Source organism: Vulpes lagopus, chromosome 2, assembly GCF_018345385.1.
Source record: "Vulpes lagopus strain Blue_001 chromosome 2, ASM1834538v1, whole genome shotgun sequence".
Lineage (NCBI taxonomy): Eukaryota > Metazoa > Chordata > Mammalia > Carnivora > Canidae > Vulpes > Vulpes lagopus.
In genome coordinates this window covers 177934023-177956726 of record NC_054825.1, presented here as the reverse complement: position 1 = coordinate 177956726, position 22704 = coordinate 177934023, and the positions used below count along the sequence as shown (strand labels likewise).

Here is a 22704-nt window from a genome sequence, read left to right as displayed (position 1 = left end):
CCAGGCTGTGAGGACAGAGAAAGATAAACCAGAGGGATTAAACAAAAAGTTCTGCTCTGTCAATAGGCCCGTGCGTGCGTGTGAGGCAGAGACAGAGACGGACAGAGACACAGGGAGACACTGAGAGACACCGTGCGGGTTATCGTGAGGCTGTGGGCTGCCGGGCTGGACTTTGCGTAGTTTGGCGTCTGCGGCTCCCGAGTGCTATGTCCCCAGCCGTCCCCTTGCACCCATGACCGTGTGCCTGGCCCTCGGGGACAGGACTAGCCGCTCCCCCTACGGGTTCGGTCCCGCGGACAGTGCCCAGGTGCCCCCACCCCTGCCGGGATCCCATTCCTCTCCCATTTGGTGGCTTCTTGAGACCTGTATCGACCCCGCCACGCGCCCTCCCGGGACTCTCCCAGTCCCCACCTGTGGCCGGTTAGCATGAGGTCTCCCTGGCGGTGGCACCTGTCACTGGCCTGGTTTGGAGACATCTGCCCGCATCGTGTCTCTACTGCCACGTGGTGAGCGACCCCGGGGCCGATGCGATGTCGACACCCCCTCCCAGTCTTCCAGAGGATGGAACCGGGCAGGTGCCGGCAGGGTGAGGGGGCACAGGTGCAGGTGGAAGCGGCATCGCCTGTAAATGTGTGTCACCAGGACCTGGGAGGGCCTAGTTCGGGGCTCCCCTATTCCCAGGGGGCGGGGGCCGCGGGTGGGCAGGAAGGATGAAGGATTCAGGCCATCTTTGTTTACCTTGGGCCACCTGGTGTCACCTGCGTATGTCTCTGCAGGGAGGTGGGTCTGCTCTGCCATTCGGGGGGGGGCCGCCCCTCTTGGAAGCCCACACGTTTCCTTCCCGAGAGGCTGCTGTGTCAGAGGGTGGAGGGCAGGGTCCCGCCGTGTGGCTCCTCGTCTCTGCCCCCGTCACCGTCACTCGGATTGCCGCCACATGGCACGCCACCCGGGAGGACCGAGAAGCTTCCCTGCGGTTCGGACCCCGTGGTGGTTCCCCCAAGGGAACGCTTGGCATGTGTTTAATTATTCATCGGTGTTCCCGTCTGTATCTCTCTGCTCCTTGATTGTTTTGTCTTTCCCTAAAAGTATTTATTTGAAATTCCGTGATCAAAGCCTGAAAAAGCAAAATAAAGCAGGATATTAAAATGAAAATCTTTTTTTTTTTTTATTTTAGGAGGTTGGAATGTCAAGATCATTTTTATTAGAAAAGTTTATAAGATGAAGCCACACATTATTTACGTAAACTTCCTATCTCAGGCGTGATCCTCCCACAGCCGGGCTTCTGGGGAGCGATCTTGGCTGGCATACCTGGACTTAAAATACCATCTCCTTAAGGCAGGGCGAGTTCGTTTTAATTAAAATTAACGTTTTTTTTTTTTTCCTCCTTCTTCTTCTTCTTGATCGTATTTTAGCACACACATACACACTCGCGCACATCTGTGTTCAGAATTGATAAAGAAAGAACTCTGGTTAAATAATCCACTTTTGTCTGACAACGGAATCCGTTATAGAGGTGCAAATATGCAGAAAGCTATTTGGAAATGCATCCTAGTAGTTGTCAGGTTTTATTATGCAGGAAGGTGTCATGTTTGTTACGAAGCTGAGTGCAGATGGCAGAGTGGAAGAAATGGATCACTAATTTTAACAATGATTAATGAACAGAGATAGAAAATGAATTACATTGGACTATCGGAGGCAAGAAATATTTTTGTGAAAATTTTGACTCATCTGCTGTGCTGTTCTCTGCAAATTATTTTCAGAAATTCTATATGTTGTCAACAGTTGACTGCATTTTCCATTACTGTCTATTTCTGTTCTTAAGTACTTTTGTGTTATTAGAGATACATAATTTCAAAATACCAATACATTCCTGATTACTTAGAGAAAATATATGTAACAGTGTGACTGTTCCATAGACGCCAGCCATAAAAGTCCTGTTTTATAATAATCTTTCATTCTTCCTCATTTTATCACTACATTAGGAATGTTTGATAAAAAAGAGAGGGAGGGGGCGGGGACTCTCCTGGCGCACGCAGAATAAAGAGAGAAAAAGAAAAAAAAGGAAGCGAAGGTGGTGATAAAAAGGCGGGCTGGTCTGGGGCTGCCCCAGGGCCTGCCCTCCGGGCCCCTTGTGCCGCCCCCCGCGGGCAGGGGTGCACCCCCCGCCTGGTGCCCTGCCCCGCCGTCCCAGGGGGCTGCCCCCCCTGCACCCTGATCCCCGCTTCGGCCGTCGTCGGGGCCCGGGAAGGAATCACCGGATCCTGAAGCCGTCCTAGAATTTCCTCCTCCGGTGGCTCCTCAGTCCAGTCCTGTCTGCTCCGGTGGCCCCGGTGTCGACAGCGAGTTCTTACGGGGCTTCACGCGGGCGGCAGTCGGGTTTTCTTCATCAGGCTCATCAGTGATCGCGCGTGCGCGTGTGCGAGCGTGTGTGTGTGTGTGTGTGTGTGTGTGTGTGTGTGTGTGTGTGAGCTCCGCAACTGAATACGTTTTATTTGGTTATGATCTCTGCTCTCCGTGGCGGGCACCCCGCTTTCGTTTTCTTTTTTAAGATTTTATGTATTTATTCCTGAGAGACCCAGAGAGAGGCCGAGACACAGGCAGAGGGAGAAGGAGGCTCCACGCGGGGAGCCCGACGTGGGCCTCGATCCCGGGACCCCAGGGTCACGCCCTGGGCCCAAGGCAGCTGCTCCCCCGCGGAGCCCCTGGGCGTCCCACATGGGAAGGCGCACCGTGACTTTCCCCTCCTTTCTTCCTTTTGATCCCCGATGTGCTGGCTTCGGGGCACCTCATTTTCCTGGGACTCCCTGCAATCGAGAAACGACCCAGTCGGGTGGGATCCCGAGGTGTCATCCGCGGGCCCTTGACGTCGCAGCAGGAGCCCCTTCGGTGGGGATGTGAGTGAACTTCACGGCGAGCGCTTCAGGGCTCCGGCCACGTCGGGGGACCCTGCATCTGCGGACCCTGGTGCCAGGATGTAATCCTTGGCCTGGAGGGTAATCTGTGTTAGAACCTTCCAGAATAGACCCCGCACACGGTCCCGGCCGCGGGTCGCGGCTCTCCCACGGGAGGAATTCTCCCGAGACGAGAGGACGGGGCGCCGGCCGACCCTCGTGGGAAGCCCTCCCGGGAGGCGCTGGCCACGCGGGGTCTGGCCTGCACGCGGCGAAGCTGCCTCCTGCGAGCTGCCTGGTGTCTGAGCAGACGGACGATCTGTAACGACTTCCTTCTCCTGCAAACGAGCCTTCCAAGTTTCCAACTTGACTGTTTTATTTATGCTCTTGACCTGTGAAAACAAGCAGGCTGTTTAAAAAGCAAAAAGTACTTGCCATGATTAGAGTACTTAGAGTCGAAATAAATTGCAGAATGAAGAGGACATTCCTCGTCGCTCCAGGAGAAAATGTCGCGGAGGTTTTGCTTCTCGAGGAGAGTCTGGGGGTGGGTGCATGGGGGGGGGGCGCACCCATCTCAGCGGCCCCGGGGGGCCCCAAGGAAGGATTCCCGTGACTTCCCCTCTTCCTGCTTTTAGGTGGCAGGAAGATCCTGGGGAACGTTTAAAACGCGTTTGCGAGCGGTTCTAAGTAGTTTGCATATAATTATGGTCCTGATGGGAAAACACTTTGGAAAAACAACTAGTGAAACAATGCGAGTCCTGCTCAGGTTACACGGCATATGCTAAACACCGAGGAAACACGCGCAGTCTTTAGCGAACAAGGTAGGGAATGCTCCAGGGAGCCAATTTAGAGTGTGACTTAAGGCGAGCGTGGCTTTTCGTGGCTTTTCGCGTCTCTTTCTTCCGGCAAGAGGACTGTGTCGCCGTGGGTCCCCGGGCCTCTCCCGAAGCCGCCGCGCCCGCCGGGGTGACCCCGGGCACAGGCCTGCACACCGGGTGGACGTCGGGGGCGCGCGGCGCATCGTGGCCCAGCGAGGGGCTCCGAGGGTGCGGGGCTCGGCCCCCCGGGGGAGCTTAGCCGTGTCGCCGAGGAGGGCAAGCACCCAAGCACCCAAGCCCCGGCAGGGAGGCCGAGAGTCCTGGCTTGGCCGTTAGAGAAATCACGAGGAGCGAGCGGCAGATCGCAGGCGATCCACGTGGGAGACAAGGCGACTCCTGGGTATAGAACCGTCTCCACGATTCCGGGGACGGGCGGGGGGGCTGCGGAGGAGGCGGGAGGTCGGTGCAGGGATGGCCCGTAGGAATAACTCGAGGGCCCTCGGGCAGACGTTCGGGTCTGGGCGCCAGGAAGCGAGTTGGTGCTCAGGTAACAGTCTTGCTTCAAACAGCAACATCTGGTCCTTTGCCCTGAGCACCTGCTCACGCTGCCCCCTCGCGCTCGCGGCGGCCGCCCGCCCGCCCGTCTCCCGGTGCAGGTGGGGGTGCCGCGCCCCTATGCATCGGGCTCCGCGCGGCTCCCGGGCCGGTCCCGGGGCCCACCTGGCTCCGCTGCCTCCCGGCCCCCGGCAGTTGGGTGGCCCTTCGGCGCGCGTTACCGGCTTTCCCTGGGTGTCCGTTTGTGATCACCTCCGCGGTGGGCCGGACCCACTCACCACATCAGACCCGCACAGTGAAGTGATTTGAGGATGGTTTCAAGAGATCCTTCTCAACGGGAGAGCCCGTGCAAGCCGCCAGATAGGGACACGCTCACGCGCACACCGTCGCTGGCGCCTCCGAGGCCTGCACGTTGGGGTTGGTGACACCCACGCGTGGAAACACAAGGCCGCTCCGCGCGGACGCCGGTCTCCAGGCAGGTGCTCTGGGCGAGCCCTTTTAGCCTCCCAACCCCAGAAACATACATTTAAGTTCCGCCGACTTGAGTAATTATGATGAAATTGCCTATAGCCTGCGCCGGAGAATATTCCGGATGTCTGTCATCCTTCTATTACCTCAGGTAAATAACTGATTGACCTTTTTGGGGCTCTGATACTTTACTAATCAGAACCTGAAATCTGTATAACAACACTTCATTTACTTGATAGACAAAAGAACAATTGCACTTGAAGTAATGTGATTTCTAAATAGACACTGCCTGTCAAAAATAAATGCATTAGAAGTAAAATGTAGCTCAAGGAGACAATTAGCAAACAGAGGTGACACGGTAAACAGGTGCACCCATTATTCCCAAAGCTTGTGGCAATATATTCGCGTCTTTTGGAGTGATGGAAGATCATGTGACGGTTTGGTGAATTATCTCTCGGTATCATCTGACTGATGCAGCCGCCGCTGTTGCAGAACATTTAAAAATGCATCTCACAAATTACATGGTAGCTGGGAAAAAAAAAATGCAGGTTTTTTTTTTTTTTTTTTAAGAACAATGCTTTTCTAAAGCAATGCGCTAGCATACGTAATTTTTCATTTGAAAGGATGGAGACCATTTCATTATGCTGGGTATACAGTCGGTTAAGGTTGTGCAAATTCATTACAGTGTTTGTTAATGTATAAAACATTTTCCATTCTGGTTTTAGTGACATTGGATTTTTTTTTTTTTTATAATGTGCTGTTTCTGAAACATCTGCCATCCTTGTTACCTGTGGGCAGAGGACGGAGAATGTACTCTTTCTAAGAATGTTTATAGAATCTTTACCAAAATGGAAAATCTTGGAAGATGAGAGGGGAAAAGGGACTTTTTTCCTCGCCCCCCCCCTTTCCTTTTCTGTCAGTTGTTAGGTTTGAGTTTTCTGGAATAGAAACTTTACAAACGGGGGGAGGAGGGGGGACCTGCCATTGGCTGCTGACAGGCCAGGCTTGGAAAAGACCAGGCTTCCTCGGGGCCGCTCTGTCCCCCGTGTTTGCACGCCCTGCAGTGGGTTCTGCGCTCAGAGTGCGTGTTCTTGAAGACTTCCCTGATTATTTTTCATCTTTCATCTTTGCTCTTTTTTTTTTTTTTTTTTTGCTTGAGGGCCCCATGGCTTTGGCATTTACTATTTCTTCTTGTTACCATAAGGATCCCAGGAAGACAGTGTGAAATATTTTTACTTGGCCTCCAGATCGATCCACCCTTGACTCTTCTTGGCCTTGTCCAGAATAGCTGGAGAACCAAACTTACTAGGGATTCAGAGGTGGCCGTTGTGGAGGACCGCCGCGTTGGGATGGCACCTTGTGTGGAGGACCGCCGCGTTGGGATGGCACCTTGTGTCCCGGGAGAGAACTGAAGACAACACCACAACCCCTGGTCACCAACCCAACCTCACCCACCATCCCTCCCCACCCTGCTGGAGGCGGCTCGTGTCCTCCTTGCACCTCTGTCTGGTGCCTCATCCATCCTTCCCGGGGGCATCGGGTTTCCATGTGGGAGACACAAGGATAGGGCCGTGCGGGGATTTCCCACCGGAGATGGGGATGTCCCACCAGGGATGGGGATGTCCCACCAGAGATGGGGACGTCCTCCGGGGAGATCCTTTGCCAGGCTGTGTGTGGGGCAGCTACACCCTGAACAGCGAGTGCAGGCCTGGCCGCCCTGGGCTCTGCTCTGGAGCCACGGGCCGGGTCACCTCGGGAAAGGAACCGATGAGAGTGACAGCGGAACTGTCGTGCACACGAGTCAGGCCGGGGCTGAGCGAGCGCTCCAGCCGTGCGGCCTGCTCCGCGCCCCAAGCGTGATTCGTGAAGAGCAGCCCGGGAGGCGCTCTGGGAGGCGTTGGGGCATCGAGTCGCCAGCGAGGTGGTGGCCAGTTCGCTCCGGAGGGGCCCTAGCCTCTGAGCGCCGGGGAGGTGGCCCGCTCTGCACGGTGGAAGCCTTCCGCTGGGCTTCTTCAAAGCTGCTCCTTCCCGCTTCCCTTCATTCTCTTGACACCAATACACTTGTTGCTTAGAGTAGCTTTGGGGGTCCAGAAAAATCGAGTGGGAAGTACAGCTCCCATCCCGCCCGCCTCCGTGTCCCCCCGTTATTCACGTCTCCGTCAGGCTAGTGCGCTTGTTCTAATTGATGGGCCTACGTTCATACGTGATCGTGAACCAGAGTCCGTCGTTTACATGGAAAGACCACTCTGCTGCTGGTGTGCGTTGTACGGGCCTGGGCGAGGGAGAGGTGACGGGCGCCCGCCACTGTCGTTGCACACCGGATAGTTTCACTGTCCTCCGATCCCCTGTGCTCCATCATCTATTCATCCCTCCCTCTCCTCGCCTCTTGGCAACCACAGGTGGGTTTTTTTTTTTTTTAACTATCTCCTTTGTTTTGCCTTTTTTTCTAGAATGTCACAGAGTTGGAATCACACAGGATGTCTTCTCTTAGGATTGGCTTCTTTCACTTAGTTATACGTATTTATGGCTCCGTCATGTCATTTCGTGGCTCGATAGCTCACCTCTCTCTGCCGTTTATCCGTTCTGTGATTGAGAGACATCTCGGGTGCTGCTGTGTCTTGGCAATCTCCAACAGAGCTGCGATGCACAGCTGTGTGCGGGTTTTTGTGCGGACGTAGGTTTTTGCCTCCCCTGGGTACCTACCGAGGAGCAGGGGTGTTGGACTGGACGGGAAGGGTGTGTTTGGTTGTGTGCGAAACGGCCAAACTGTCTTCCGAAGTGGCTGTGCCACTCTGCGTCCCACCAGCCGTGGATGAGAGATCCTGTTGTTCCGGGTCTTTGCCAGCATTTGGTGTCTGTGTTTTGGGTTTCAGTCATTTTAATAGGTGTGGAGTGGTATCTCGTTATCGCTTGCTTTCGCATTCCCTGAATGCCACACGATGCCGAGCGTCTCCTCATGTGCTTATTTGCCATCTGTAGATCTCCTTTGGTGAAGCATCTAGACTTCCTGCCCCTTTTTAATTGGCCTGTTTGTTTCTTGTTGTTGAGTTTGAAGAGTTCTTTGTATATTTTGGACACCGGTCCTTTATCAGATAGGTATTTAGCTAAGATTTTTTTTTTCCTCCCAACATGTGCCTTTTTTTTTTCCCTCTTAATGCTTTTCCTTTGTAATACATGCGTAATACTTAGCCAGCTGTTGGCAAATTGAACACCAATAAAAAATAAATATATTAAAAAGACAAATAAAAATAAAGGAAACTCCATAAACAGTAAAAAAAACAAAAAAAACAAAAACAAAAACAAAAAACTTAGCCAGCGCGGCCAGCGGCCTCTATTCTCATATGGCCGAGTAGCATCTACTTTCACTTGAGACCTGGGGTTTTAGGACATGTGAAGTCAGAGACACACCTGCAGTGTGTCCTCAGCTGTGTTTATGAACTTACACATGTATGCGCACGCGCGCACATATGCAGGAAAGAATAGGAAGAAATGTGCCAAAGTATCAAAGCAATCACACCGGCTGATAGAACTATGGGTTGTCGTTATTTTCCTCTTTGTGGTTTCTCGTATGTTCCAGATTTTCTAGAAGTGAGCCTAGTATTACTTGAATAATCAATTTTGTACAGGTAAAAGTAAATGAGCTGAAAAAAGCAACACCTGTAAGAGGAACTCCCAGAGTGGCTCAGTTAAAACTCGTGCAACTTTCACTTTGACTGCAGAGAATATCTGTGGAACCCACACGTCGAGTGCTAGTGGTGACAATGCATTTCCTCTAACAGCCTGCTTCAGAAGACCAGGGGCTTTTATTTTATTTTATTTTATTTTATTTTATTTATGAGAGACACAGAGAGAGAGGCAGAGACACAGGCAGAGGGAGAAGCAGGCTCCCTGCAGGGAGCCCGATGCAGGACTCGATCCCAGGACCCCAGGGTCACGCCCTGAGCCCAAGGCAGATGCTCAACCACCGAGCCCCCCGGGGCGTCCCAACAGGGGGCTTTCTTATGGCCATATTTGGTGGTCAAACAGCCTGATGTTTCGCTGAGCCCTCACCGGGCAGCATACTGCGTAAACAGAGGGCACACTACGCTTGCGTACAGTTTTAGGCTTCTAGTAGCCACATTACGAGTGGCTAAGAGGGAACAGGTGAAGTTGATTTCAAGACGATATTTTTAGTGTATCCAGAATATCATGGCTCCAACAGGTAGAAAGTATCAAGAATGAAGCGTTTTACGCTCTTCCGAATGTGATGTGTGTCTTAGGCCCAGGGCTCATGTCCGTCGGGCCGGGGGCGCTGCTCAGTACCACACGGGGTCGGCGGCCGTCAGATGGCCCGTGCGCCTGCTGTCATGTCCCGGCAGCGCCTGCCAAGCGGAGCACCTGAGCGGCCACGTTCCTGCGGTAAGTGGAGATGCAAGAGAGGACGGGCGCCTTGTGCTTTCCGGTTATTTCCCATTTCTTCCTCAAGCTAAGCTACTCCATAGACTCCTTGTGATTTGTTGATGATGCGCGGTCTCTTCCATGCAGGGATAAATATTTTTAATTCGTGCGCTGATAGGATTTATTCCAGAGCATTTGCAGTTTGGGGGCTTCTTTTTTTTCTTTTCTTCTTTACCGTATCTATCCCCTGTCTGGGGGCCAGGGTGGCCCAGTTTGCCAGCCCCGTGGAGCGTTGCTCGGGCTGATACGGGACCTGCCTTCCCCGGGACGGGGTGAGAGCCGGGGCCGGGTTGGGCAAGGACATGGGGTGGGGGGCGGTCAGAGAACAGCCTCGGGGCAGTGGGGCGCCCCTCCTGGGCGTGAGCCGCGGGGGAGCCGTGCGCGCGGCCTGTGCTTCTTACCCTCCGAGCGCGGCCTGCAGGCTGGGTCGGAATCGCGCATCTTTCCTCCTGCTCAGGGCTGGCTTGACGATGAATTAATTGTAGGTTGGGGGACTTGCAAGCGAAATTCAAAGCCAACAAACTTCAAAAGGACGGAGTTGGGGAGGGGATGTGGTGGGGGGGGGGGACCGGGGCCGACTGGGGCCCTGGTGGCTGCGGGGTGGGTGGTGCGGGCTCTCCACGCGTCTTCAGAGGGGACACCGAGGGTCTCAGTTGTCCCTTGGAAGCTCCGCGGCAAAACTTTGGGAATCTGGGTGAGAGGCGGCGGCCTCCAGATCAGCCCGCTGTCCCCTTCGCCAGCAAAGCGCGAGCCCAGTGGAACGCGGAGTTAAACTTGGAATTTCTTGGCAAGGGTTAATAATCAATGTAGATCTCCTAACAAAGGAGATGCAGCCTTATTATACTGGGAAAGTTTTTTTTCTTAACTGTCAGTGAAGCAGTACTAATTATTACTCCAGTGTAAATGAGGTCATTTCCTATTAAGAGAACAAAATGCTTAGCCTCGCCTTGCCAATTCATACCAACTATTTTTCACACATACTCAGCTTTTTAGTTTTTTTTTTTTTTTAAATTTTGATAAAATCCATTCATTTGTATTAGAAAAGTGTAAACCATCGCAATAATAGTTGCCCGTGATTACCCAGATGAGCTTTTGTAATGTGTGGGTTGTTTGAATACCATGTGTTAGCTATGGAACAATTAGGCAGCTGAATGGATCTTTAAAACAATCAGATACTTTTATCTCACTGAAAAAATACATTCCTTGGATGTGTACTGTTAAACCGTAAATTCCGGGCAACGTTGAACTCGCGGCACGAGAAGAACTTTCGGGTATATGTCGACGGAGGACAAAAAGACATCCAAATATCTTGTCTTCGTGTTTTCATTTTTTTTTATGCAAGCAAAAAGATTTAAGGAATATTGTAGCAAACAAAGGGTAATTGTTTTAGCCCAGATGTTCCTTTTGCACAACAAGCAGGTTACAATGTTCCCACAGAGCTGATGAGCCCAATCAGGGAAATGATTAAAAATTGATTTTGTCCCTGTAATTACAGTATGTAAACTACTTAGCTTGGATTGCAAAGGAAGTGATTTTCTAATTACGTATATACTCTGGTGTCTAATGATTGGTTTTTTGAAGTAATGAAGAGAGAGCACTAACGACTCCTTGGTGTTCTGTTGTTTAAGAAAGACCATCTTTAGAGTAAGCAGCAACAGACAAAGAGTTTAAATTGAATTTTCAACACTGTTAATGTGCACATGGATTTGTTTATTAAAGAGACAGGGAAGTAATTTGATTGGCTCTGAGCATCTTGGCTTTTTTTTTTTTTTTTTCCCCGTGCTAAAGCATGTAAAAATACATGCACCGGGGCGCAGGCTGACGGGAGGAAGGCTCCCGCTCCTTTCATCATCCCCGCGCCCCGGCTGCCACGGCGGGCCTCAGGTTCCTGCGCGCGTCTGATGTCTGTGTATCCTGAAAGCACTTAGATCGAACAGGTATCAGATGGCTCCTGCATCAAAGTTACCTTTGTTTCAAGACGAAAGAAGAGGCTTCCCTCGGAAGCACGTCTGGGCAGCCCGCGCTCCGCGATGGAGCGTTCGAGACATCCCACGGTGCCGAGGGCCCACGCGCTCACCCCGGGGCAGGCGTGGGGCCTGAGCGGGGGACAGGCTGGGGCCCCGGGGCTCCTGCTTCGGTCGGGACCCTCGGGGGCTGATGACTTGTGGCTCCCGGGCACCTGTTCTGGCGGAAGTCAGAGGGCGGGGACCGACCCTCCGCGGGCGGCCGTGGCCTCCGAGGTGACCCCGGGGCGGAGGCCTGGGGAGCCGCAGGCACCTGCCTCCGGGAAAGACCGTTCCTTACTCGCAGTTCCTAAGGGGAGGGGGCGCAGCAGGTGGGGGGCTGCGCGGGGCACCGGGCCGGCCACGCGGGGCGGGGAGGAGGAAGGGCTCGGAGGCAGGTCTCGGCCGGTTCGGATGCCCCCTGCAGGCCCTGGGCGTAGGGGTTGGGTCTAGTGTCCCGCGTCAGAGCCTGGGTCTCGAGGGCAGGGGACAGTGGCCCCGGGTGGGGGGCTGGCAGAGGACACGGAGGCTGGGGCGGGGGCAGGGCATCGAGGGCTCCCAGAGGAGCCATTAGCTTTCCTTGGGGACCGGCGGGTCCTGCGTGGGGCGGTCCCCAGGGGACCAGGGGGGCCCGGAGGCCAGAGCATCAGGAGCCCACGGAAGCGACAGCGTCGCCTGTGGCCAGGGCCCTGGCCGGGACGAGCACGGCGACCCCGCGTCCCCCTCACTCCTGGCGCCCACTCGGCGCTCTCACCGGCTGTGCGTGGGGGCACCCCGAATCCGCGTGCTTCCCGCCATCGGCCGGCTCCCGCCCCACGCCGAGGCCGCACCGCCTCTCACCTAGACAACTGGGCGGCCTCCGCTGGTCCCCCTGGGACTCCCCTCTCAGCCCTTCCGGTGTCCTCCCCGTAGCAGCCAGCCTGGCCCCCGTACAGTGTGAATCACATCAGGGGGTTCCCCTGCCCAAAACCTGCCCGTGGCTCAGATGAAATCCCAGTGTCCTCCCTCCTGGCCAGGTATGCCCGTCCCCTCCCACCCCTGCTCGCCAGCGTGTCGTGGGCGCTCGGAACATCTTGCTGCCCCTTGGATGCACCGTCTCCTTCCTACCCCGGGGCCTTTGCACTCACTGTTTGTACCACTTAGAGTTTTCCCCCAGATTGTCACAGTGCTCGCTCTTACTTTAGTCCGGATTTTTTTTTTTTACTCTGACGTCACCAGTTAGAGAGGGTCTGTGTTACCTTATCGAAAACCGTCTTCATCCACGTCCATCCTTTTCCTTGGCTTTATTTTCTTCTTACAGCGCGTTATCCACTGACATTATATTTTGCCTTTATTTATCTTTCCTTTGAAGCTGCTCACTAAACACAGGTCCCACCCGGACAGGGACATGGCTTATGGCCGGGTCCCCAGAGCCCAGCCGAGGGCCTGGCACACTGGATGCACTTGGCAGGTCATGACCAAATGATACCAGTTCCCTGGGCCTCTTCCCAGGGCAGCAGCTCTGGCCGGGACCCCCATCCTGGGGTCACGTGCAGGGGCGATGGCTCTGCCCCTTGGGGACACATTCGATCCTGAGAGTTCACGGAGAAGGAGAGCGAGAATCAGGGCACATCGAGTCCATTTAGGGGAGCCGTAGGCTTGTGGCAGGGTCCCCACCCCTGGGCCCGGGGGTTCCTGAGCGCGGGGCTGGGAGGGGGATGGGGACCCGGGATGGGGTGCAGGCCGCACAGCAGGCTGAGCTCCTCCTCGGGCCTCCCTCCGGGACAGCAGGGCTCCCAGGCCGGCCAGGTCCCCCGAGGGCGGGGCGTTATCTGCAGGTGCCCGGCCTGTGGGGATGCGGAGGGAGGCCAGCTGGCCCCTGTGCCCGGAATCCTTTCCCGACGCTTCCCTGGCAGGAGAGGCCTGGATGTGGCTCCCATCTGCCCCAGGCCGCACAGGCGCCCCAGGCCCCCCAACACCCCGGGCGCGCGGGGGGCAGCGTGGGAGCCTCAGAGCGGAGCCCCTGCCAGGGAGGGGCCTTAGCCAGCTCCCTTCTCTGCATCCTCCCTGCTGCCCCTGCCTCCCATTCCCGCCAGCCCCTTCCCACCGCCTCCTCCCCCTTCCTTTCCTTCCTTCCATCACCCCCAACCCTCCCTTGGACTACTGGCCCCTCTCCCCCTTCCTTCCTTCCTTCCTTCCTTCCTTCCTTCCTTCCTTGTTTCCTTTCTTCCTTCCTTTCATCTTTTCTCCCTCCCTTCCTTCCATCCTTCCTTCTTCCTTCCATTTTTCCTTTCCTCCATCTTTCCTTCCTTCTTTCCATCCATCTTTCTCTTCCTTTTATCCTTCCTTCTTTCCATCTTTCCTCCTATCCTCCCTTCCGACCTTCCTTCCTTCCCCCCTTCATCCATCTTCCCTCCTTCTGTCCCCATCCTTCCACCTCTACTCCCTCCCCCTCCCTCCCCCACCCAGCAGTTCCTGACTCACCCTCCACCAGAGCTTAGGGGCGGGGAGGTGAGTGGGATACGGGCCGTCCCGTGAGCGGGCAGGTGACACAGGGACGGCCCCCAGTGAGGGGTAGCTCGTTACTGGGACGGCCTTCCAGTCGCGTGGTGGCCAGGGGGAGACAGGCGTGCAGTGACCACAGGAGGGCAACGGGTTGGCCCTGAGGAAGGCTCTTGGCTTCTAACTTGGGGATCCTTGCCGGGGCCCTGGAGGTGGTGGGGCCACGTCTCTGCTCCTGTCTTGACCTGCTGGGCACCATCCCCTCCAGCGCCCCGTGGGCTCCTGCTGGGCTTCTGGCCAGTGTAAGTGTCCCTGCTCAGAGCCCCCCGTCTCCCCTGGGGGAGCTCAGGAGGACGGGTGTACCCCCCTACCGCCTCCCCCCAAGGGACCGGGTGTCTGGGCAGCACTGCTTTGCCCGCAGGGTCGCAGGGATGGGGCTGCTGCGAGGGCCCACTGAGCCAGGCTGCCCCACCGTCTTCCTGGCCTCCCCTCTCCTCTCTAAAGCCCTCTCCCTCGGAGGAGCCCCTCCCAGCGCCCCCGCCCCCGGCTGTCCTCCATGTCCCCTCTCCTTCTGCTTGAAGCTGCGTCCCCTGTGCTTCTTCCTAGAACCTGCAGGCTTGTGTGGCAGGGCCTCGGGCCTTCCCCCTCGCCTCCGTCTGTCTCCTCAGAGGGCCCTGATGCACTGTCACGCCGCCGCAGGTGCCCCGGCCTCTGACCTTCCACCCTCACCCCAGGTGCCCCGGCCTCTGACCTTCCACCCTCACCCCAGGTGCCCCGGCCTCTGACCCACTGTGCCCCCAGGCCCCCCTGCAGGTGCCCCAACCTCTGCCCCTCCACCTGCCGCTGCAGGTGCCCTGGCCTCTGAGTGCCTCTAGGCCCCCTCCCGGGCCTGCCCGCTCTTCATGCACCCGAAGTGTGTGACACGCAGCAGACCTGCCCCCGGGCTGCCGGGGCCTGGCACACAGTCCCTGCGAGTCACTGAATGAGTGGGTCTCAGCTCATTTTCAGGTGCCGGCGGCGGAGGGTGAGGTCGTGGGGCCTCACCTGTGTTTCACGGGAGAGCAGGGCTTATCAAGTTACAGTAGGTGGCATTTCAGGCCCTGGGACTTGTCTGTGCGCTGATTTTTGGGGGGGTGGCCGCGACCCGCCTTGCCTTTCGCTGCCTCTGTGCTTTGCCCGCCCCACCCTTCCTCACCCACCTGGCCTTTGGGTGCTGTCTCCTGGGTGGCCCCCTCCTCCGTCCCCCCAGCACGGGGTCCGTGTGGGAGGCGGGGTCGAGGGGAGGCCTCATGCCACCGGCCTGTTTCTGGTTATGTCACCCTGTTCTCACCAATGCGAGTACCGCTTGCCCCGGGACAGCTGTTCCTTTCATTGAGTGAGACAGTCAGTGGGCCGGCTTTCTCCTCCCCCCACCCCAGTCAAGAGCATCTGATGTGCCCACCTGCGCCCAGCCTGCAGTGACTGTGAGGACACCAGACAGGCGCAGCCCCTCTAGAAGGTTCAGGGGCACTAACTCGACTTCCTCTCCCGAGACCCCAGCTGGCCTCTGAACACCGGCTCTGCGGCTCAGCAGCAGGAAGCTTGTAGGGCCAACCGTGCCCCGGCGGGCCAGCCACCTGTGCATGAACCCCCTCACCGCTCGGGAGCCCGTAGGAGGGCCCAGCCCCAGGCCAGCCACGGACCTGGTGCCGGGGCCTTGGCGGCTGGAAGGCCTGGGGTCCCGTCACTGCCCCGATGGCAGATTGCCGGGGCCGCTGAGGTTGGGATCGGTGGTGGCCGGCACGTGGGTGCGGGACTCCCCCGGGTGAGGTGTCTCCGTCTTCTCCCTGTGGCTGGAATCCACAGAACTTCCGCGTGACCAGCCCCTGGGGAACAGTCCCAGGATCGTGCAGGCCGTGAGGCTGCATAGAAGATCTGAGCCTGTCCCCCGTCCCTAAACGTGAAGGGTCTTGTGAGCAAAGCACGTCGGTCTTCGCAGAGCCAGCGGGGTGCTGGGGTCTGCTCTGCGCATCCCTGGGATGGACCCGAGGAAGCACAGCATCGAGCACGTGTTGTCCCCTCTCTGGGTTTTGATGTTGAATGATACGGAAATAGCAAAATGCAGCAGATCATGTGATGAGGAGAAACGGAAGCGGGGCGGAGAGAGACCTTGCTTGTGGCGGACGCGGGAGGCCTACACCTTGGCCCTACGTCTCGAGACAGGCAGGCAGGGGTGTTTGCACCGAGCAGCGTCCCTGCACACGCCCTGCACTCAGTCAGCACACGCCCTTGGGGTGCCAGGAGTCCCCCTGGAGTTAGACGGGGTGTTGCAAGCCGGTGATTCCGTGTCCAGGTTTCGAGGTCGTGGGCCGGGGCTGCCCCCACGGGCTCTCTGAGTGTACCTTCTGGTTTCCCATTCGTAGGCACACCCTTGAGCCCCCCGAATTCCGCCTCTCTAACACCAGAAGGTGCAGCTTCGGGCTCGGCGAAAGGTAGCTCAGCAAGAGGGAGCTTTTGCTTTCCCAGTAAGGCCCCTCCCGTGAATGGGGTTCCCAGCTGCACTGGGCTGGCCCCGAGGGGCAGCCTGGAGATCTCGGGCGGGGGCCTTGGCTTGATGATCCCAGGCCACAGCTCGGGAGCCCCTGTGGGCAGGCCCCCCGGCTTCCCTGCAGGCCCCCGCCTCATGCCCTGCTGGAGGAGCTCATCTACGTGGGGCTTACTCCAATAATGGGACTGGAGAGCAGAAAACGCCTAACTGGCCCCTGCTTTCCGGGTCTTGGTTCGGGAGGGAAGACTTGAGGCCACACGACACCCCCAAGCCTGGGGCAGTTGCAGGTTCCTGGGTCGGACTCCCTGAATGTCCCCCAGCCGCCGGCCACCGAACTGTTGTGGTCCCTTGAGATTTGGGTGGACCTATGGTCTAGTGAAGGGGGCTCCTTAAACCAGGGTGGGGGAAAGAACCCCTGAGAACTTCCTCAGTTCCTCAACCTTCAGAATTCTAGAGAGAGGGAGAGAGGGAGAGAGGGCCTGCCCGCCCGTCTGTGCTTATTTCTTCTGTCCCATCCGGACAAGAAGCGGCTCGATGCCCCGCCCCCGACTCTTTTTGCAGGTGGCAATTTCCCATTAAAAGGGGCTGAGCAAATTGGGTTTATTGCAGCAAAGGTCACATAGTTCCCAGTTTTAAATTGCTCCATGGATCGAGGCAGTGGGGCTATTAAATATTGTTAAGACTCTTGACTAGCCTGGCACATTGTCACCTTGGATGCATGCTGTGTACCTGTCTTGCTGACGTCGATGTGTCCGGCATGGAGACTTGCTAACAGGTCCTGTTTTTGCAGTTCCCGCACACCACGGCCCTCAGAATACCCTTCAGCCAGGAGGGAGCTCCGTTGCTCTAAGACTTGCCTGGTAAGGAACGTCGTCTCGTAGTTCGTGGAAGTGGTGTCTGTCTGTGAGTCTGTGGGTTCTGGAGGCTGCCCTCGTCCTGGGGCTGCAGACCCCCCCACCCCGGGCCGGGTAGGAGCTCCCTTCTCCTCCTGCACCGAGACGGGTTGTGGAGAGGCTTCTGGACTCAACGTTCTCTGGGATCGACTGTGGGTCCCGGGGCTTCCAGGTGGGATGACTGTATGATGACACGCTCCGAAAGTCTCAGAGCGGGGTCACAGCTGGGGTCGCCGCTCTGCAAGGTTGACTTCTTTCTCTCTGTGTGACATCCTTAAGGGTCGCTGTCCGCCGGTGGGGCTGCTGCCCAAAGCCAGGCGGCCCCATCCGAGCACCACCTGCGGCCCGTGTCCCCATCACCCACCGTGCGGGTCGGCGGCCCGGTCCCCCGGCCCAGGCTCGGAGGAAACTTGTCCCAGAGCAGCTTCGCGTCTGTCATCCCGGAGTCAACATCGCAGACTCAGTCACGGAGTGCTTTCCTGGCATCGAAGCTGCGAAAAACCCACCGCGCCAACGAAGGGGCAGGGTTTGCATTTGATGCCTGCAGCCGCCTCATCAGAGCTCCCCGAGATACCGCCGTAAACCCACCCTCAGATCTCATTAGCCGAGCCCACCTCCCTCTGACCACGGGCCTCAGAGGTCACTACACAACCGGGGAAATTGATAGCGGAATTATGCGCTCAGAAATTAATTTTACGTTGCTCCGAATATATATTTTTTTTATTGTGACTTTATCTTGTTGAAAAAAAGTGCTTACTTCTGATTTTGTGGATATTACTGACCATGGATTACTTTTATTTTGGTTTTTACACAACAGTTATATTAGAAATTTGCTGTTTTATTCTTACCTTCTTAGTAAAAATCCTTTTATCACACAATGGGTAATTTATATCCATTACCAGGCCTTTCAATCCTTTTCAGTGGGGCTGTCAGCGCCGTTGGCACAGTAATGATTAATGTGATCTAATAATAGCGTGCCATTATATTACCTTAGTAAAACATGTACCAACATCCTATTCGGATCTACCAAATTCATAGCTTCCTATAATATTTTTGTTGAAAGACAGGATTACTATTTTTCAAAGCTGATTTTTTCCCCCTTTAACATATTTAATGAAATTCACAATTCTCTGCCTTAGTAATCCGGGCATGTGATTGGGTTCGGTGGGTGAATTTGACATCTGTAGGTAGCGTTGCGATTTGTCAGGGAGAGAGGTTGGACAGCCTCAGAGACCCGCCACCAGCAGATCCTGGGCTGTTTTGCTTTGAAAGAAAAAAAAAGAAAAACCTGCTGGGTTTCCAGTCTCTTCTGACACGTAATAAGGAAGGTGTGTTTTAGATCAAAAGGCAAAAGAGTAAGTAATTTGGCTCCGAGAGTCCTTTCTTCCTCTCCTGTTTTATCCCCTCTTCGATCACCTGCCTCGGTCTGCAGGTGAGCCAGTGGCAGCCGCTTCACGCCCCCCTTCTGGGGGTTGCCTCTACCCTCCATCTCTGGCTCAGCCTCCCTGCATCGAGGCTGGGCGACTCTGCTGTGGGGCTGTCCTGTGCACTGTTGGGAGTTTAGCAGCATCCCTGGCCTTCCACCACCGGATGCCAGGTGTATACCCAACGCCCCCCGACTGTGACAACCAAAAATGTCTCTCAAAACTACCAGCTGTGCCCTGGGAGGGGGGGGGGCACAACCATCCCTGCCTGAGAACCACTGGTCTCATGTGACAGCAACACAAGAAGATTGGTTTTGTGTGTGTGTTGGGGGTGGCGGTGGCGGGTGGGGGGAGTCCAGTTGGAGTTGCCGAGCTTGGTGGTGCTTCTTTGGGACACATCTGGCTTTGAGAGGGAAGAGGTGGGGATGGGGGCTGCACACTGCGTCCCTTTCCTGGCTGAAACCCAAGACGTCTTCCTCCTCTCTCCTCCCTCCTCCTCCTCCGTCACAGAGCCTGGCCCCAACGAGGGTCTGAATTTTAGCTTCTTCCACTTAAATCCCATTATAATCACGGCTGTGATTGATAACATTCCACCTTTTCAGAGGGCTTTCAGAATCTGTGTCAACCGAGGATGACATTATCGTAGCGCAGGCGAGATGTGTTCAAACAATTACACCCTCAAATCGAAGTGGGAAGGTTTGTCCTTCTATTCTGATGCCTTCGTGACGTGGCTTTCGCCAGCGCCTCGGCCCCCTCAGCCCCCGAAACCTTCAGCAGGAAAACACATGGGAAGGAGTAGGGTTTTGCCCTTGATGCCACTCAGCTCCGAAACAGTTTGACTATTTGGGCTTCTTAGGGCTCGTGGGTAGAGGAGGAAGGAGAGGTTGTTGAGCAGAGGAGAGGGAGACAGAGAGGGAGACGGAGAGAGGGAGACGGAGAGAAAGATCCTTGCTTTTGATTCAGAACAAAAATTACTGCTGCAACATTGGCTCGAAATATGCAATCAACTGAAATCAGGAAAAGTATTTTGAATACAAAATTTATATTGAAATACTTGAATCTTGATACGTGTGCACCCATATACATGTATATATTTAAATCAAGGAAGAGAAGGCAAAAAATAAAGCTTTTGTCATAAAAATACTGCCTGTAGTATTTGCCCTCAAATGATTCCTGCCACATTGGAACACATCTTGGTACCGTTAGCATTTCCATAGAAGACACTCTTGTTTGTTTTTACAACTGATCCCTTGATGATGACAACAAATGAAGAAATGGCTCTGACTTACCTTTGTTTTGGGAGGATTTCAAATACATTGTGATGCTTGGTGCAGGAAGCATTTTGGGGGCCCACCCCTTTCTTCACTGGTTTCTGATCTGTCTCTCCCACGGCAGCATAAACCCAGTAGAAGTAGGGCCTTGTGTGTGTTCTTCAGTGTTGCTTTCCACACTCCTGAAATAGTGTCTGATGCATAGTAGGTTCTCAATGAAACTGGTGACTGGAAGGATGGATGAGTAGGTGGGTGGATGGAGGGATGGATGTAAGGATGGATGGATGGGTGGATGGATGCATTGATGGATGGATGTAAGGATGGATGGATGGATAGATGGATAGATGGGTGGATGGATGGACGTAAGGATGGATGGATGGATGGATGGGTGGATGGACGGGTGGATGGATGTAAGGATGGATGGATGGATGGATAGATGGGTGGATGGATGGATGTAAGAATGGATGGATGGGTGGATGGATGGATGGGTGGATGGATGGATGGATGGATGGATGCATTGATGGATGGATGTAAGGATGGATGGATGGATAGATGGATAGATGGGTGGATGGATGGACGTAAGGATGGATGGATGGATGGATGGGTGGATGGACGGGTGGATGGATGTAAGGATGGATGGATGGATGGATGGATGGGTGGGTGGATGGATGGATGTAAGGATGGATGGATGGATGGATAGATGGGTGGATGGATGGATGTAAGAATGGATGGATGGGTGGATGGATGGATGGGTGGATGGATGGATGGATGAATGGATGGATGTAAGGATGGATGGATGGGTGGATGGATGGATGGATGGATGGATGGATGGGTAGATGGATGGATGTAGGAATGGATGGATGGCTGGCTGGCTGGATGGGTGGATGGATGGATGGATGAATGGATGGATGTAAGGATGGATGGATGGATGGATGGGTGGATGGATGGATGGGTGTAAGGATGGATGGATGTAAGGATGGATGTAAGAATGGATGGATGGATGAGTGGGTGGATGCATAGATGGGGGATGGGTGAGTGGATGGTTGGATGCATAGGTGGGTGAGTAGATGGTTGATGGGTGGGTGGATGACTAGGTGGGTGGATGGATGGATGGATGAGTGGACGGATGGATGAATGGGTGGGTGGATGGTGAGTGGATAAATAGGTGGCTTGATGGATGGATCTATAGGTGGGTGGATCGCTGGGTAAGTGGATAGGCAGATGGATGGGGTTCTATCTCAAACCTGAATCTGATCTTAGAATAGCAGGCCTAGCAGTCCAAACGAAATCCTACTTTTTTTCATCTTTTCACCCCTTACCCTCTTAAACATTTTTTTTTTTTTTTACATTTAAATGGTCATTTATACAAAGACATTCTCATTAGCTCTTCTTTTCAATCCAGTTTGTAAAATAGAAAAATAGGTTTAGGACCGTGCCGGGCAATCTCTGTGAGCTGAAACCACACGAGTGCCTTGTTGCATAAACATCTTTAGACACCCATGAGGGCACATACACAGAGGACTGAGCCTGAACACCTGGAGGCGGAGCGGGGCAAGGTGACCTCTTTCGACGTGGTGCATGGACAAGGAGTTTATGAGGCTCAGAAGACCTCCTGTCCAGATGACTAGTTGCCTGTCTCCTGGGTGACACTCTAATTTATATTGTATTTCATGTTCTTCTAGAGGCTCTTGTGTGTCCTCTGAAGATTTTCCATGCCCGATCTCCGTGAGCCCCGGCGGTGCCTGGCCCTGTGGGGTCAGCCATCGCGAGGAGACAGGCTGAGGCCCTGGTGGTGGGGCGCCCGAGGCCGGGCACGGCAGACACGGTCTATCGGAAAGCTTATTCCCAGCCGTGAGGGTCGAGAGTCACCACATGCTTGACTTGTAAATTATGGCACAGTGAGCATGATGCCTGCGCTAGTGTAAAGGCCACACACCGAGAAGAGATGTGGCACCCAGAGACCTGGCACCTTGTAGCAGAGGTACGGGCTCCGGAACCTCGGCTCCCCTGGGTCAGAACCCTGGCTCCCCCACTCACGAGCTGCGTGACCATGTGTCGGGGACTCCAAGTCCCGGGCCTCAGTTTTGTCATCTGTAGATTGGGAATGACAACAGTGACGACCTAGTCGATCACACAACCGAGCTGTGCAACGTGCTTGAGACCGTGCCGGCTCCAAGCAGCATTTGATGCACGTGCGTTGCTGCAGTCTGTTTACATTTTCCCTGCTTAGCCCAACTCTCCCCCACTCTCTCCATTTATTTGAGATTAAGGAAAGTATAGGCCATTTTTAGATAATGAGCCTTCCCCCCCGGACTCCAGCGAGGAGCCCCCCGGGGCTGCCAGGCGTGCGGTCTGGCCGGCCCCCGGGGCCCGTGGTGGTTCGCCAGTTCACAGGGCGTCAGGAAGGTGCTGAGTTTCCAAAGGCAGCTTCCCCTTTGTGAGGGAGCATTGTTGACACGCCACTGGGGTTTGGGATTTACTTGGTGTCGGGGAGCGCATTCCTGGGACCGATGCCACGCGGTCGTGGTGGGTGGGAACAGCCAGCTCCCGAAAGGAGGGGGTGCGGGAGCCTCGTGGCTTTTGTCTCCCGCCCCTTGTGAGCGGGCCTGCTTGGCTTCGTGGCCCCCAAGTTTGTATTTTCGGCGTCCGCTGAAATTTAACTGTTTTGCTTTTGGTTTATTATGTATGCGAGGATCTCGCCGATAAATACATGTGTAATTGTACCGTCGTAACCGCTGCTAGTCAGCGACAACATATAATTAAACTCACCCTTGTAGTCGTTGAACTTTTCCGGCCCTGACAAGATCACTGACCACGCCGAGGAGGGTGTGTCTCCGTGTGCGAGCCACGCGCGTGCCCATGTGGCCTGCCCAGCCCGGCCTGCGGGGCGCCCCGGTGCGTGGTGGGGCACGACGGTGGGGTGCGGGATGGAAGGG

The 22704-nt window shown here is 55.3% G+C and overlaps 1 protein-coding gene across 3 annotated transcripts in view; it reads left to right on the top strand.

Moving 5' to 3' along the window:
• Positions 1 to 22704, top strand: part of ZNF536 (zinc finger protein 536) — a 424016-nt gene that overhangs the window by 32539 nt on the left and 368773 nt on the right. The window contains exon 1 of one of the 3 annotated variants that reach the window (XM_041732402.1): positions 16971 to 17040. The exons of the other annotated variants lie outside the window; for them this stretch is intronic. The gene's annotated coding sequence lies outside the window, so the exon portion shown is untranslated. Of the gene's footprint in view, positions 1 to 16970; positions 17041 to 22704 lie in introns of those variants that run through there. 3 annotated transcript variants of the gene reach the window in all.